Source organism: Rana temporaria, chromosome 6 (assembly GCF_905171775.1).
Source record: "Rana temporaria chromosome 6, aRanTem1.1, whole genome shotgun sequence".
In the NCBI taxonomy this organism is placed as follows: Eukaryota; Metazoa; Chordata; class Amphibia; order Anura; family Ranidae; genus Rana; species Rana temporaria.
In genome coordinates, this window is record NC_053494.1 from 174824857 (window position 1) to 174843646 (window position 18790).

General features: G+C 46.8%; 1 protein-coding gene across 7 annotated transcripts in view; it reads left to right on the forward strand.

Annotated features, from left to right (window-relative positions):
* COBLL1 (cordon-bleu WH2 repeat protein like 1) overlaps positions 1–18790 on the forward strand; it is a 219976-nt gene that overhangs the window by 66092 nt on the left and 135094 nt on the right. The gene's annotated exons all lie outside the window — the stretch shown is intronic.

Genomic DNA, 18790 nt, shown 5'->3' on the forward strand with positions numbered 1-18790 from the left:
AAAGTGAATAAAGACACAGCAAGACTTTTTGACAAGTCCTTTATTAAAAATAAAAAAACAATGTCCCCCCATGTAGATCCATCGTCAATCACGACGCACGCTGCCACCGCTGGACCCAAAATAAAATAAGAAAGCTCTGCCCGTGACGAAGGCTACCGCCGTCTGCCTGCTCCGCCACGTGGCAGTTCTTAAATGGGTAAGGGGCAGGGCACCGCCCCCTTGTGATGTCACCGACCAGTGCATACTGGGTAGTATGCTGTTTTTTTTAGATTTGGATACAGTGGAGAAAGCCTAGAACCTTATTATCTTTCTACTTCTAAATCTCTCCAATAGGGACAGTTAGGGCTCAAAGGCTGGAGCAATAAAGCTAAACTCCAGGAATTCAGCCACTTAAAAAAAATGTGCAGGCATGCTATGTGCACAACACCTCACGGACTTTCTTTAATTTACTCCTGACATTTTTACGGAGCTTCCAAAGGATAGCTAATGCTTTTGTTCCAAAGCCCTGGCAGTGGACCTTCTTGTCTTAGCTCCGTCAACTACAGATGCAGCTGCTGTGCCCACCCCTCCTCTCTGCTGCCCATTTACAGAGCGTTTTGTATTTTGTGAACTCATTCACAAAATACATAGGCCCGGATTCACAGACACTGGCGCACATTTATGCCGCCGTAGCATATCTCCTTTACGCTACGCCGACGCAGCGCAGAGAGGCAAGCATGGAATTCACAAAGCACTTCCTCCCAAAACTGCGCTGGGTTTCCTAGGCGTAAGCCGGCGTAGGTGAAAGTGGGCGTGAGCCATGCAAATGAGGCGTGACCCCATGCAAATGATGGGCCGAGCGACAGACAGATATGAATAACGAACGGCGCATGCGCCTTCCCGTGGACGCATCCCAGTGCGCATGCTCACAATCACGTCGGAACAACTGCCTAAGATACGCCGGATCACTGCCTACGGCGTAAACGTAACCTCCGCCTAGTCATATTCACGTCCAACGTAAACTACGTAAAATACGTCGGCTTGTGTTCCCTGGTGCAGCCCTTTGCATGGATGCTGCTGAGTTACACCTCCTTTATGGGGCATAACTTTACACCGTACGTACAACTTACGCGCACCAGTCGTAGCCTGCGTTGGGCGCAAGTACGATCGTGAATCGGCGTATCTCCCTCATTTGCATATTTGAATAGAAAATTTATGGGAGCGCCACATGCGTCCAGCGTAAATATGCGCCCACTCTATGCCGGCGTAGGCAAGTTACGTCGGTGGAATGAAGCCTGTTTTTAGGCATATCTTAGTTTTGTGGGCACGGCGCACAGATACGACGGCGCATATTTGCACTTACGCGGCGTATCTCGAGATACGTCGGTGCAAGTGCTTTGTGAATCCGGGCCATAGGCTTCTGTGAATGGGCAGCAGTGGGGATGGGCAGACAGAGATGCTGTATGTGAGAGCATTTCGCCTTTCAGAGCCCTGTAGTGTAACGCATGCACCTCAATGGACCTCACTCACAGCTTGCCTGCATATTTATCAAAGTAGCCAAATTCCTGGTGCTCAGCTTTAACAAAAGAAAATACTTGAATACTTGTTAAAGCTTCCCAATTCCTATATAGTGTTAAAAAACATATTGAAACTAAAAATGCTTGTTAAGTCTCAAATAAAGCCACACACGTTGTGCAGTGCCTATATCCAATGCAAATTGTTAACGTCTGACCATAAATGTAATATGCAAACATTGTAGGAAAACACGCCTGTTTGTTATAATTGCAGTTTGCTGGACAATAAAGGTCAATAGTGTACCGGAAAGAAGTTGGGTCTACAATCGTGTGAGGGCCACCGAAGTCATGTTGCCCAGTAGTGAGGCGTACCTCTATTGCAGGAATATGCAATTAGCGGACCTCCAGCTGTTGCAAAACTACAAGTCCCATCATGCTTTTGCCTTTGGTAGTCATGCTTGTGGCTGTCAGAGTATTGCTGTGCCTCATGGGACTTGTAGTTCTGCAACAGCTGGAGGTCCACTAATTGCATATCCATGCGCTATTGGTTTCATCTTCAGAGGGATGTTCTAGAATTAAAAGCTATAATACTGACAACAACCACAGTTTTTATAACCAAAAGGAGAAAATTAGAAAATAGTAGGACAAGATCAATGAAAGACGCCATCCTCCAGCCTGCCCGTCCCATTATGCCCACGACCCTCACAGCTCCTATAGTAAGATGCTCCCAACAGTGACCCTGACCAGGGATGCCCCATAGTAAGCCTATGGGTGACGTCGCTGCTCAGGCATTTCAGCCATTGTTGGTGATCTCTCCTCTCCCCTGAAGCCGGCCGTTGGGGTGATCACATGACCTGACCGGTGCATCCTTAGAATAGGTAGATGTAAGCATCTTCTTTTTATAGGATGACTAGAAGAGGAGTTAGAAGGGGGTCAGGGCTGGTTTAAGTTTAGTTGGGAAAAGCCTGGACTTCCACTCTTAAGTGAATGGGGGAGAGTTGTGTGCAGAGCTCTTATTCCTCATCGTGATTCTTCTGTTCCGCTGATAACCACTTTAAATTCCAGGACGGAACACCTCCACATTCCTGCAATTCTGATGGACTAGAAAACGTCAGATTGGCACGTACTGTTATATTACAGCAGAGCTGTCTGTTCAGATACATGTCTCTCCGCCACGCGGTGCGGACTCAATTTGGGGGTCTGACCCTGGAGCTCACGGAATCGCCTCTAGAGGCGCTCATGTCATACTCAGATATCGAGAAACTGGTTACAACGTTTTACACTCGCCTCCAGGCGGCGGGGGTTAAACCCTTTCAGATTGCCAGACGGAAATGGGAGGTGGACATTCCGGGGCTGTCTGAGGAGGGGTGGGAGGAGGCCTCGGAGGTGTGCTTCCTTGATCTTGTGGGGTTGTGTGATCAGTATGTACAGTTCAAATTTATCCATCAGCTTCACTATACTCCTGCCAGATTGACCCGCATGGGTCTGATGTCTAGTGCTTCCTGTCCCAGGTGTGATTCCACTGAGGCTGATTACCTACACATGTTCTGGTCATGCCCTGTTGTTGTACCGTACTGGAGGGACTTGTTCTCTTTTTTTAAGGACAATCTACATGTATCGGTTTCTCTTACTCCGGAAACTGGATTGCTGGGGGTGCTCAATGACTCTGTACTAGAGGTCGACCGATATATCGGTCGGCCGATATATCGGCCGATATTTGACCGTTTTTAAGAGATCGGCATCGGCCGATTATTGTAAAAAAATCGGCCGATTTTCGGCTGCCACACTAAGTCCCGCTCCACCTCCAGCAGCACAAGAAATGAATCCCTCAGCCACGCTGCTGGTAGTCTGCGCGCCGGCCCCGCCCCCCCCTTTACCTCGGCGGGCTGTAGCAGAAAGCAAACATGTCACAAGCCCGAGCAGCTGCAGTAGTTGTCTGTGCGGAGATCACACTTGTAATGCTTCCTGCATGCTGGGACGGTGGCGGGATTACTGAACATGGGCTCTAGGCTACAGCTCCAGCCGTAGCCTAGAGTCCATGTTCAGTAATCTCGCCACCGTCCCAGCATGCAGGAAGCTTTTGTGATCTCTTCGCACAGACAACTACTGCAGCTGCCGAGGTAGGGGGGCGGGGCCGGCGCGCAGGCTGAGGCTACCAGCAGCGTGGCTGAGGGATTCATTTCTCGTGCTGCTGGAGGCTGGCAGCCTGATACTGGGGTAATGTACAGTATTCATATTATCTATGATAGGTGCCTCGGCTCTCTAGTGATAGTACTCTACTCACGTGGGAGCTCACAGGTGTCATCCAATGGGCAGTGCTGGAGGGAACAGTGTGTACATGTCAGAGCACACCCCTCTCCTGTATACAAACTCATATACATACTCCTGTATACACACACATTTTATATATATCCATCCCCCACCCATGGCCAGCTCCATCCATCCATCCCCCTCTACAAAGCATCTCGCACCCACGGCCAGCTCCATCCATCTCATCCTCCACAATGCATCCCCCACCCACGGCCAGCTCCATCCATCCACCCCCCTCTACAAAGCATCTCCCACCCACGGCCAGCTCCATCCATCCACCCCCCTCTACAAAGCATCTCCCACCCACGGCCAGCTCCATCCATCCACCCCCCTCTACAAAGCATCTCCCACCCACGGCCAGCTCCATCCATCCACCCCCCTCTACAAAGCATCTCCCACCCACGGCCAGCTCCATCCATCCACCCCCCTCTACAAAGCATCTCCCACCCACGGCCAGCTCCATCCATCCACCCCCCTCTACAAAGCATCTCCCACCCACGGCCAGCTCCATCCATCCACCCCCCTCTACAAAGCATCTCCCACCCACGGCCAGCTCCATCCATCCACCCCCCTCTACAAAGCATCTCCCACCCACGGCCAGCTCCATCCCTCCACCCCCCTCTACAAAGCATCTCCCACCCACGGCCAGCTCCATCCATCCACCCCCCTCTACAAAGCATCTCCCACCCACGGCCAGCTCCATCCATCCACCCCCCTCTACAAAGCATCTCCCACCCACGGCCAGCTCCATCCATCCACCCCCTCTACAAAGCATCTCCCACCCACGGCCAGCTCCATCCATCCACCCCCCTCTACAAAGCATCTCCCACCCACGGCCAGCTCCATCCATCCACCCCCCTCTACAAAGCATCTCCCACTCACGGCCAGCTCCATCCATCCACCCCCCTCTACAAAGCATCTCCCACCCACGGCCAGCTCCATCCATCCACCCCCCTCTACAAAGCATCTCCCACCCACGGCCAGCTCCATCCATCCACCCCCCTCTACAAAGCATCTCCCACCCACGGTCAGCTCCATCCATCCACCCCCCTCTACAAAGCATCTCCCACCCACGGCCAGCTCCATCCATCCACCCCCTCTACAAAGCATCTCCCACCCACGGCCAGCTCCATCCATCCACCCCCCTCTACAAAGCATCTCCCACCCACGGCCAGCTCCATCCATCCACCCCCCTCTACAAAGCATCTCCCACCCACGGCCAGCTCCATCCATCCACCCCCCTCTACAAAGCATCTCCCACCCACGGCCAGCTCCATCCATCCACCCCCCTCTACAAAGCATCTCCCACCCACGGCCAGCTCCATCCATCCACCCCCTCTACAAAGCATCTCCCACCCACGGCCAGCTCCATCCATCCACCCCCCTCTACAAAGCATCTCCCACCCACGGCCAGCTCCATCCATCCACCCCCCTCTACAAAGCATCTCCCACCCACGGCCAGCTCCATCCATCTCCCCCTCCACAATGCATTCCCCACCCACGGCCAGCTCCATCCATCCATCCCCCTCCACAACGCATCACCCACAGCCAGCTCCATCCATCCACCCCCCTCCCTCCATCCACAGCCAGCACCATCCATCCACCCCCCTCCCTCCATCCACAGCCAGCACCATCCATCTCTTCCCCTCCACAATGCATCCCCCACCCACGGCCAGCTCCATCCATCCATCCCCCTCCACAATGCATCCCCCACCCACGGCCAGCTCCATCAATCCACCCCCTTCCCTCCATCCACAGCCAGCACCATCCATCTCTTCCCCTCCACGGCCAGCAACATCCAGCCATCCCCCTCCACAACGCATCTCCCACCCACGGCCAGCACCATCCATCTATCCCCCTCCACAACGCATCCCCCATCCACGGCCAGCATCATCCATCCCCCTCCACAACACATCCACCGCCAGCAACATCCAGCCATCCCCCTCCACAATGCATCCCCCACGCACAGCCAGCACCATCTTTCCCCCTCCACAGCGCATCTCCCACCCACGCCCAGCACCATCCATCCTCCTCCACAATGCATCCCAATCCAAAAATCGGCCCAAAATATCGGCCGCAAAAATCGGCATCATATATCGGCCATCGGCTGCCCCGATTTCGAAATATCGGCATCGGCATCGGCCAGAGAAAAACCCATATCGGTCGACCTCTACTCTGTACCTACAACTCATGCTCGAATTCTGATAAGAATTGTATTGTTCTATGCCAGAAAGTTAATATTGTTGCATTGGAAGAGCACTTCTGCACCGGATATCCAAATGCTATACCGTATGGTTAATAAAGTTTTACCCATGTTTAAGTGTATATATAAGGGCAGGGCTTGTCACAAAAAGTTCAGCAAGATCTGGCAACCCTGGCTGGATATAGCGGACTCCTTCTGGAAGGACACCCCGCTATCCCAGTCATAAATGGCTGCGGGTGGGGGGGGGGCGTGGAGGGCTCTGAGGGTCGCAGGGGGGTGAGAGAGGGGCAGTGTGTGGTTTGGATGTGGGGGGAGGGGAGGGGAGGGTAGGGATGTCTGTATGGGATGAGGTTGTGAGTGGGTGTGTGTGGAGGTGTGTGATTGGCGGGGTATGCATGGTTGGAGTTCTAACCGTTATTTCCACTGTTTGTTGGTTTCTTATGACCGAGGGGCAAATTTAGCCCTATTAGGGTGCCCCGTAGAATATTGTCCCTCCGTTGAGGGGATGGGGTGTTTAATTCTCAGGAAGGGGTAATGGTTTATTGTGTAGGACTGTTTGACCTGTGTGTCATTCTATGGCGATACTGTAACAACAATTGTACATTACTATTTGTTGAATGTGCCTGTAGAAAATCAATAAAACATTTTCAAAAAAAAAAAAGAAAACGTCAGATTCCATGCATTAACATCTCATTCAAGGCCGTATAATGTGAAAGCATTTTTGTGGTCTGGAAACATGTCTACTGTATATTGGCGTGGACTATACACAGGAAACACTTTGCAGATTAGACAGCCACTGTGTACCATTAATCCTCATAAAAGTAGATTGAAGATTGGGGAAATGTCCGTTTTTAATGGCTGGCCTGCCTAGGGTTGGATTGGTCTAAACTCTCATGACACATCAATAGCTAGATTCAGTAAGAGTTAGGCCGGCGTATCAGTAGATACGCCGACCTAACTCGGAATATGCGCCGACCTAAGTTTAAGTGTATTCTCAAACAGAGATACACTTAAACCTATCTAAGATACGACGGCTTGCGCCGTCCTATCTTAGGGTGCAATATTTAGGCTGGCCGCTAGGTGGCGCTTCCATTGCGGTCGGCGTAGAATATGTAAATTACTAGATACGCCTATTCACGAACGTACGCCCGGCCGACGCAGTACAGATATGCCGTTTACGTAACGCATTAGCAGGCCTAAAGATATTCCATCAAATAGCTGGAATAGTAATGTTAAAGTATGGCCGCCGTTCCTGCGTCGAAATTCGAACATTTTACGTCGTTTGCGTAAGTCGTCCGTGAATAGGGTTTTACGTCATTTACGTCCATGTCGAAATCAATAGGACCGTGTGGCGTACTTAGCCGCAATGCACACTGGGAAATGTAGGCGGGCGGCGCATGCGCCGTTCCAAAAACGTCAATCACGTCAGGTCAAACCAAATTATCATAAAACACGCCCCCTCAGCCTATTTTTAATTGGGCGCGCTTGCGCCCGCTGCATTTAAGCTACGCCGCCGTAACTTAGCAGGCAAGTACTTTGTGAATCATGTACTTGCCTCTCTAACTTACGGCGGCGTAGTGTAAACACGATACACTACGCCGGTTAGGATGAAGGAAAAAAGCTGGGACAGCCGCACTCCATAAAAACTCCTCCTTTAATTAAAAATCACAAAATACATGCCACAGCAAAAAACAGCACAACAAAAGAAAAGCTGACGTTTCGCACTATGCCTTAGTGCTTCTTCATAGCTATACGATACACTACGCCGCCGCAAAGTTAGGGCGGCCTACCTGAATCTAGCTACTTGACTATAGAAGAAAATAGTTGTAGGGCTGCAACTAACGATTATTTTCATAATCGATTAGTTGGCTGATTATTGTTTTGATTAATCGAATAATAGCCTTAAAAAAAAAATATAGCATTTTTAACCACTTGACCACTGGGCACTTAAACCCCCTTCCTAACCAGATCAATTTTCAGCTTTCGGTGCTCTCACAATTTGAATGACAATTACTCAATCAAACAACATTGTACCCATCTGAAATCTTTGTCCTTTTTTTCACACAAATAGAGCTTTCTTTTGGTGGTATTTGATCACCTCTGGGTTTTTTATTTTTTGCGCTATAAAAGAAAAAAGACTGAAAATTTGGTTAAAAAAAAAAAATCTAGTTTCTGTCATATTAGCAGGTTATTTCTCACACACAGCATATGCATGCCACAAATTACACCCCCAAAACACATTCTGCTATTCCTCCCGAGTATGGCGATACCTCATGTGTGAGACTTTTACACAGCGTGGCCACATACAGAGGCCCAACATACAGTGAGCACCATCAGGCGTTCTGGAGCACCCAGGCCAATTCTGACATTTCTCTCCAACATCATCATTTATTTGCTAGAAAATTACATAGAACCCCAAAACATTATATATGCTTTTTTAGCAAAGACCCTAGAGAATACAATGGCGGCCATTACAACTTTTTATCTTGCACGGTATTTTCCCAGCAATTTTTTGAACGCGTGTTTAAAAAAAAAGAAACAGTTTTGTGCTTAAAAAAAAAAAAACCCAGTAAAGTTAGCCCAATGTTTTTTCATAATATGAAAGATGAAGTTACGCCGAGTAAATAGATACCTAACATGTCACCCTTCAAAATTGCACATGCTCGTGGAATGGCGCCAAACTTCGCTACTTAAAAATCCCCATAGGCGACGTATTGCAAGGTATTGGAGTATTGCGGAGTATTGGGGAGTGTTGGGGGTATTGAGGAGTATTGGGGGTATTGCAGAGTATTGGGGGTATTGCAGAGTATTGGGGGTATTGCAGAGTATTGGGGGTATTGCAGAGTATTGGGGGTATTGCAGAGTATTGCGCAGGGATGGATGGCTGGATCTGTGACTGCAGTTGTCACAGATCCAGCACACAGTGCTGCTGTGGGCTGGATTTGTTGTTGGGCAGATTACAAAACACAAATTGCCACAAAAACACATTACATGCTTTTCTGCAGCTTCTCCGTTGAAGTATATTGAACCAAAAAAAAAAAAAAAAATGGCATCGTTTTGCGTTAAAAAGTCCTTGCCCTTTCCAAATACGCAGCAGCTGAAAAAAAAAAATCATGGATGTGAATGTGTCCCATAGGAAAACATGTAAATGAACTGTAGTGTGTTTCTGCAAAAAGCACCAAAAAACAGAGGTGTGAACCCAGACCTGAGATGTTTAGTAACATAATGGGGTTAAAAAAACAAAAATAAGTACAAAAAGAGCAAATAATCGCTACTGTAAGGAGTTCATTTTTTTTACTGTGGGACAGTGAAAGTAATATTTACAGTAGCAATTTGCTTTTTTGTACTATAAAGGGCTAATTTTAGTTTGTTTTAACCCCATTATGTTACTGGCCGATTAATCGATTATGAAAATTGTAATCGATACATTTCATAATCGATTAGTTGTCGATTAATCGATTAGTTGTTTCGGCCCTAAATAGTTGTCACCTTCACTCAGCCCATGTGTCTTGTGGAAGGCCATTATTCTCTATGGTCAGTGCCCCTCCTCACCCAGGCTCATCTCAATATCAGCATATAGTATATCAGTTTTGGTTCTGCATGACATTTTACTAGTTTGAAGCCTATGGCCGCGTACACACAATCAGATTTTCCGTCGGAAATTTTTTGGATGGTTTTGCAGAGAGGAGTTTCACACAGCTACATTATCGTCTGTGCTTGCTAGTGCCAACCTGCCAGTGACAACTAGTGCCATCCAGTGCCACCTGCCAGTGCCATAAGGCAGGTGCCTCCAAACTTTCTAAGCAAAGGGCCAGTTTATTGGCCTTAAGGCTTTAGGGGGGCCGGACTGTGGCCAGTGGGAGTAGAAAATGCCCCAACATCACTGCACCATCAATTAATGGAAGAAACAATGCCCCATTGTTGGTATCAATGGAAGAATAGTGCCCAATTGATGGCGTCACTACGGGGAATGGTGCCCCATGTACACTGTTAGTTGGTGAAATAGTGCCCCAAAGAACCACAGTTTTGAGTGCCGCAGACCACTGTTATAAGGTCACCCAGAAGCCCTGCCTGTTGCTTCTAACCTGCTCCTCCTTATCACAAGTATTCCTCTTTCTTTGTATTCCTGAGGAAGCAATACTTGGATGCAAATTCTGGTGCTTCAACAGGGAACATTACAACTCGATGTAGGCAAAGGACCACGAATACCTTGTACTAAGTCACCCATAGAGGGCGCTGTCAGGGACAAAATCCACCCATGGTAGGAATGGCTCTGTAAATGGCCTGATCATCACTTCTGTGCCTAAAATGATTATGGCCTTTGTAATAAAAGAAAGGACATGTTACCTGAACCTGTAATTGCAGGGATTGATTGAAAACATTTGCACAATTGCCAACTCTATTGTGATGTGTTAAAAAAAATCACCCTCGTGATTTTGGCCCAGACATTTCTTCTGCAATATGTCAGGTTGCGATAGGAAGGATTTTTGCTGTTTTGTGTTGTTCCTGTGTGTTACTTTCTTCTTGCGTGGACTATTGACATTTCACCTTCTGCAAATAAAAGTATTACACACTGAGGAGTGCAATGCACGGCAAGGGCATTATGTATCCATCTAGAGGTGGTTTGGATTAAATAGCAGTAAAACTTGTTTGTGCAGTTCCCGGGATCCGAGGTTGGCACACAGGTTACTGAATTGCCTTTTGCAACGAGCAGTTTTTAACCCCAGTGGAATCTCAAACTTTGGTAATTTGTATGCTTACTTCTGATTGGCTGCCAGAGAGTTATAATATAGAATGTGTGGGTCTTAATGAGTTACCCCCCCCCCCCCCCCCCAAAAATGCAATTGTCATTTTAGATTGTATTAAAAAAAAAAAAAAAAAACAACAACATAAGGATTGGTATTTGATTATCATCAGATACACTTTTTTACTGTTTTGAAGTGCTGTTGTGCTGCTCTGGAGTTAGGATTACTGTTTCCTAAATAGCAGCTGTAAGGCTTAATGTACACGGGACATTTTACAACCTCTTCTAAACGATTTAACTTGACAGATAGTAACCCAGGGGTTGACAAATTTGCTTGGAATCTAGGAGCCAGGTAAAAAAGTTAGGAGCCAGAAAACGCGCCCCGTCCCGACGAGCTTGCGCGCAGAAAGCGAACACATACGTGACCAGCGCCCCCATATGTAAACGGTGTTCAAACCACACACGTGAGGTATCGCCGCGATTGGTAGAGCGAGAGCAATAATTCTAGCCCTAGACCTCCTCTGTAACTCAAAACATGCAACCTGTAGATTTTTTTTAAACGTCGCCTATGAAGATTTTAAAGGGTAAAAGTTTGTCTGCATTCCACGAGCGGACGCAATTTTGAAGCGTGACATGTTGGGTATGAATTTACTCGGCGTAACATTATCTTTCATAATATTAAAAAAAAAATGGGGATAACTTTACTATTGTCTTATTTTTTAATTAAAAAAGTGTAATTTTTTCACCAAAAAAGTGCGCTTGTAAGACCGCTGCGCAAATACGGCATGACAGAAAGTATTGCAACGTTTGCCATTTTATTCTCTAGGGTGTTAGGATAAAAAATATATATAATGTTTGGGGGTTCTAATTAGAGGGAAGAAGATGGCAGTGAAAATAGTGAAAAATGACATTAGAATTGCTGTTTAACTTATAATGCTTAACTTGTAATACCAACGGCCACCACCAGATGGCGCCAGCTCACACCTGGTGGTAATAACTTGTAATACCAACGGCTCACCACCAGATGGCCCCAGCTCAAAAAAAAAAAAAAAAAAAAAATTTTTTTTTTTTTTTTTTTTTTGCCCCCCCTTCCAAGCCAAGTCGCCAGGGCCCCATTTCTAGTCGCCATGGCGACCTGGCGCCCGGGATTTGTCGAGCCCTGTAGTAACCAACGTTTAAACCTGCAACCTACAGTAAGGTGGGTCACCTTCAGAATGCCCATCAGTCTTTCTTGCATGGGTCATTGCAGATGAGTTAAGCTTAGAACTTGGATGCAGAAATCTTCACATTTGTATGTCCAGACTATGTATAAAAGAGGAGTAACTCAACCTGGGGGAATCTATGCAAAACTGATGTATCAGTCTTGGATGAACTGCATCTTTAAAGTGGATGTAAACCCTCTATACGCCCAGTGAAGTGAACAGCCTCAAATGATACACAGAGATGAACCAAATCTCCCTACATAGATTTTATATGTATATCTGCTGTCATTTATATACTGTTTAGAAAGTTCAGATAGTGCTAGGAAATGTTCTCTTCCTGGTTAGCACAGAGTGTGATGTCTGGGCATACAGCCAAGATAGCTAAAATTGCTGATTGGAGGAAAGGCACACACCCCCCTCCCATCATAGGCAGAGACTCTCAGGCTGCGTACACACGACCAGTCCATCCGATGAGAATGGTCCGACGGACGATTTTCATCGGTTCACCGCTGAAGCAGACCGATGGTCTGATGTGCGTACACACCATCAGTTCAAAAACCGATCGGGTCAGAACGCGGTGATGTAAAACACACAACGTACTGAAAAAAATGAAGTTCAATGCTTCCAAGCATGCGTCGACTTGATTCTGAGCATGCGCGGGTTTTGAACCGATGCATTTTTTTACTAACCATTGGTTTGGACCTATCGGTCAGCGGTCCATCGGTTCGATTTTAAAGCAAGTTCTCTAATTTTTGTCCGAAGGACAAAAGACCGATGGGGCGTACACACGGACGGTTTGGACTGATGAAACTGAACTTCAGTCCGTTTTCATCGGTTTGGACCGATGGAGTGTACGCGGCCTCCGAGGTGTTTTGCAATAGGTCCAGCTCCCTATTAATCTATTTTAGCAACCTCCCCTGACAGAAATTTCAGGCTGCTTTTATCTGAGGTGTCAGAGAATTTGTCAGGAGTTATCAGGCTGATAACAGAGGAACGGTTCAGGAGAGAGCTACAGGACTTAGACCCCCCCCCCCCCCGTTTTACTTATCTGGGCCTCGAATCTGTTGTGTGTGTCCCCCAGCGTCTTGGCCGTCGATTGGCTAGATTTGCTAGATTCGTAGCAGTGCAGCCATTGGCTTTAGGCCGCATTCACACTGTAACGCGGCGTATTTCGGCGTATTTAACCCGCGATTTGCTGCGACAAAACGGGTCTTTTTTTTTTTTGACAACACATTGTTGTCTATGGCCAAACGCCAATGCCGCCTGAAAAAAAGGGTCCGGGACTTTTTTTCAAGCGGCAGGTGTAAGGCATTTCGGCGTTCGGCATGAGATGTGAACCATCTCCATAGACACCAATGTGAAATCTCCCCTCCAGCGGCACGAGCGTCGGGCGTCTGGCGTGAAAATGCCTAGATGTGAATGGAGCCTTAGTGTTCCTTTAATGTACCCAATTAAAGGAAGCTAATATCTGATTGTTATGGATTATTTGCATCCTCTTTATTGTTCGTGTTGCCCCATCAGATTCATTTGTTTTTTTTCCGGGTTTTGGAATAAAAGCTTTCTAGGAATGCAGTGGGGGGATGAGCCGAACACACATTTGAAAGATGAGAAGCAGAAGGAGAAAATGTAGAGGCTTCTGAACAAAACAGCTTTCCCTTGTATTTTCAATGCTGAGTTCATTACTTTAAAACAATATCTGATAAAACTTATCAAGGAAAATAAGCAGTATTGATCATTCTCATACATACATATGCATATATAAAAAGAAATATGGAAATATAAAAAGAAATTAAAGGAATATAAACCGAGAAACATTTTAGTTGTTCTAATAAAAGAATAAGCTCAACTTATCAAATAGAAATTTTATCTAGATCTATCACAAAATGACATGCCTCGGAGTTAAAGGAAAATGGATATTGGTTCAGATCAGCATTTCTGAGCCAGGCTTCCATGGAACCCTAGGGTTCCTCCAGAGGCTACTAAGGGTTCCTTGAGCAATTTCTGCCTCTCAGATTTTTAAGTAACAAGTGACATCAGTGATATTTTTTATCTATCTGTAAGAGGGGATTCTTCCTATTGACCACATATGATAGGTGTAATTGTCACGCTGACTTCCACCCCAAGGCCCTATTCACACTGATTTGTTGGGCAGCGCAGGTGCAGCACAATGTACCCATTATTATTGTGTGGGTTACCCGTGCTTTGCCATAGACTTTGTCTAGTGAACAGCGGGACCACGATCAGGGCATCAGCACTGCAGTTAACAGGCCACATCGCACCACACACCAACTGCTAAATTTTAAGGCAGTGGGTGGTGTGAATAGACCCTCAATTCAGAGCTTTCCCATGCAGTACCTCTTCTCTACCACAAGATGCCCTCAGTCTTCCAGGCTGAATGACAGCCAGCAAGACTGTGAATGCAGGGCTTCAAGGTCCCGCCCCCGAGGGGGAGAAGACATCATCAAAACACTCTAAACTCTGTATTGATGCAAAAGGGGGCTGGTTTCATCATTCAGGACTGGCTACTAAGGGTTCCTTGAGATATTTCTGGCTCTCTGATAAGTAACCACTGACACCAATGATCTTTGTATCTATTTGTAAGGGGGGGTTCTTCCTACTGATCACAAGTATAAGGAGCAATCTTCCTACTGACCACCACACTAAGGCCCCTTTCACACTGATTCACTGTGGTTTCCTGCATTGCAGCACTATGTCGAGTCATTGTTAGCAGAGAAATGCAACAGGTGCATCCAAGCTACTACCTCCTGTGCAATGTCTGGTGAGCCTCAATAACACAGCACTCAGCCTAGGAAGTCTCTGTAAACCTCCATGTAATCCATACAAAAAAGGGAGGAAGGCTAGTGCCATGGAAGTTGGCTAAAATATAACTTTATTATGGCATGTGAACAGCAGTCAAAAATCCAACGCGTTTCGGCCATCAGGCCTTAATCATGGGTTCCCTAAGATTAGAAATTTTTTCAAGGGTTGCTCTGTGTTAAAAAGGTTTACAAAGCCTGGTTCAGACTAATGTTTTATGATAAGTATATTAATATAGTTCAGTTTCCTTAAGGGCAAAAGACACAATGCAGGCCTCTTTCAAGTTTAGGATAAAATGTAATAAAGTTATTAGGAAAATCAATAAAACACGCAGTTGATAAAAGATAACACATATAGACAGGGAATTGCTTTCTGTCACTGATCATTAAGCCTTATGCCGGTGTGCAAACACAGGGTCAATGTCAGAAATGAGGACAAAAACCATATAACTTATTATTAATTCTCGGCAGAGATATCATTGTTATGGAAACATTAAATCAGAGATCCATCCAGGGAGAAGGTTAAAACTATTTTTCTGGTACATCTCAGACACCTTAAAGAGACCCTGTCCCCAGTTTTACGTAATATAATATATTTGCTTTTTATAAAGCAAAAATAATACATCCTTGCGTTCTGTTTTTAATTGACTTTTTTAATGACAATCCTTGCAAATTTAATAGGAATCAGAGTGTCAAATGCTTATAACTGCCAGCCCCCCCCCCCCCCAGCGTGTTACGTCCCCCATTATTGCAGAGCCTCCTGCTGTTACTGAGATTGGGAGTCGCTTGCACATAGTTAGCTGTAATGAAAGTTTTCCTATCATGCAGATCTGACAGCTCTGGAGAGGGTCTTGCTGGAACTTACTAGTGTAGTATAATTTCTTTACTGCTGCTGTCCAGTGGCGGCTGGTGCTTAAAATTTTTGGGGGGGCGCAAACGAAAAAAAAAAAATGCAGCCTCACTGTGCCCATTAAATGCAGCCACTGTGCCATCAATTGTCACCATTGTTCCATGCCATCAAACGCAGCCACTGTGCCATCAATTCGCACCACTGTGCCATGCCATCAAATGCAGTCACTGTGCCATCAAACGCAGCCACTGTGCCATGAATTGTCACAGCTGTTCCATGCCATCAAATGCAGTCACTATGCCATGCCATCAAACGCAGCCACTGTGCCATCAATTCGCACCACTGTTCCATGCCATCAAACGCAGCCACTGTGCCATCAATTCGCACCACTGTTCCATGCCATCAAACGCAGCCACTGTGCCATCAATTCGCACCACTGTTCCATGCCATTAAATGCAGCCACTGTGCCATGCCATCAAACGCAGCCACTGTGCCATCAATTGTCACCACTGTGCTATGCCATCAAATGCAGCCACTGTGCCATGCCATCAAACACAGCCACTGTGCCATCAATTGTCGCCACTGTGCCAATTGTCACCACTGTGCCCTTTAATTGTCGCCACTGTGCCCATTGTCGCCACTGTGCCCATTGATATCACTGTGCCCTTTAATTGTCGCCACTGTGCCCATTCATGCCGCTGTGCCAATTGTCCCCACTGTGCCTATTGTCATCACGGTGCCCTTTAATTGTCGCCACTGTTCCCATTTATGCCGCTGTGCCAATTGTCGCCACTGTGCCTATTGTCGCCACTGTGCCCATTGATGTCACTATGCCCTTCGTCGCCGCTGTGCCCCCCCCCCCGCCCATCACTTACCTTTACTGAAGTCAGCCATCCACGTCCTCGACCCTCGATGTCTTCTCCTGCCCTCGATGACGCTTCAGCCAATCAGGTTACCGGTAGCCAGAACCGGCCAACCTGATTGGCTGAGACGCCTGTCAGTCTTATCCAAGGAACGCACCCCCTCCCCCCCCCCGTGCGTTCCGAGGATAAGCTTCCGGGGACCCGAGGGCTGCTTTAGCAAACTAAACATTATTCAGTTGGGTTTACATTTACTTTAAAAGCCAGTTACAGGCTTCCCCTACCTCACCGAGGACCCCCTTCCTCTCTGGAGGCCTCAATTCCAAGCTGTATTTTATGATTTTTGAAAGAGGTTACAGTTTCCTTTTTCTGATATCTTCTGTATGATAATGTGATGCGCAGGGTCCCCTTCCTAGTCTCTTGGTGGTGGGCAGACCTGGATGATGACATAAGCCCCTTTCTGCATGAATACAGAGTTTATGGTGTTGTGATGATGCCTCCTCAGGGGTGGGTCCATGAAGCCCTGTATTTATGGTGCTGGTCGTCATTCAGCCTGGAAGACTGAGGACATCTTGTGGCAGAGAAGAGGTACTGCATGGGAAAGATTGAGGGTCTATTTACACCACCTGCTGCGTTACAATGCAGTAGTTGGCGTGTAGTTCAATGCGGCCTGTTAACTGCAGTGCTGATTGCGGCAGATCCCACTGTTTACTTATTTATTTATTTTTAACGGACATTATTAAAATGTCACAAAGTGATAATTCATTAAAGCAGAACTTCACCCAAAAGGTGAAGTTCCACTCTTCCTCCTATGCAACATTTGGAAAACATTTTATTGAGAAGGTAGGAGCAGGTACCTAGTTTTAACAGGTACCCACTTCTACTTCTGCACGATTGCCTAGGCCAGGGGTCTCCAAACATTCTAAACAAGGGGCAAATTTTCTGTCCATTAGACTTTAGGAGGACCAGATTGTGGCCAGCGGGAGTAGAAAAGGTCCAGACATAAGTGGGAAAAAATAATGTCCCATGGTTTGTTTCAGTGAGGATAATTGTGCCTCATTATTGGTGTAAGTGGGAGGGATTGTGCACCATTGTTGATGTCATTGGACTCCGTCATTGGTATCATTGAGAGGAATTGTGCCCAATCCATTAATGTCATTGGGCCTCATTGTTCATGTCATTAAGAGGAATTGTGCCCCATTGTTAATTGTCAGTGGGGGGAATTTTGCCCCATCATTGGTGTCAGTGGGGGGAAATATGCCCTATTGTTGGTATCAGTGGATGAAATAGTACCCAAAGGGCCGGATAAAAGCAGGCAAAGGGCTGCAGTTTGGTGACCACTGGTCTAGCCGAACCGAATATAAGTTATCCTTTCCCCCTCCCTGCCAGCAGCCTTCTGGGACAAGTCACAGGTCCCAGAAAGCTGCACAGTGGACATCTGGTTATAAAGTTGCAAGGAGTCATAGGCTGGATGCCCACAGTTAAAGTGTTGCTTAACCCAGTACCTGCATTCAATATATCTGGTCTCCCACAATACACAGGACATAGAAATGCATAAGCTTTTGTAAATATAAATTGCTAAATACGCATCAAACTATGATGTGAAACGCGTCAGCCATTTTGTCCCTGCATGTCCACTATCTGCTTTTGACTGTTTTTGGATGATTTTTTGGATTACATTTTTGTATTGTTTGGATTTTATCCTTTGGCATTTTCGAATAAAATTAGCTTCTACAGAGTGCGGCAGTCGAGGATGTTCCTTTCTTCCATGGATTAGTGCAGAGTTAGCACCTGTCGGTGTAATAGGGCGGGAGCGATCACAAGTGTTTGAGGGCTTGGAGTGGTACGTTTTCTTCATTTGTTACTTGTATCAGTGTCTGCTTAAAGAGGAAGTAAACCCTGATGGGTTTTACTTCCTCTATGTCTCCCTGCAAGGTTAAAGCATAACCATTATGTGTCACTTACCTGCAGGAGAAGCCTGCAGTGCCGCCGTCTTCCTCCAAGGCAGTGAGCGTCCATCTTCACCCCTCTTCTTCCAGGGGGCCACAAACTCTGGCTCTGTGACTGGCCGGAGTCGTGTGAGTTGTGTGACATCACTCCCGCGCATGCATGACCCCAGCTTGCAACGGCACAGCGTGCCCTTCCCCCTCGGGGAAATTGCAAATATCTCCGAGACCGTATAGATATTGCAAGCACCTACAGGTAAGCTTTAATCTAGGCTTACCTATACGTGTAACTTCTCCCACGAGGGTTTACAACCACTTTAAGCTTTTAGGAGGAGTTTTCATTCTCCCTTGACCCCCTGTCTGGAC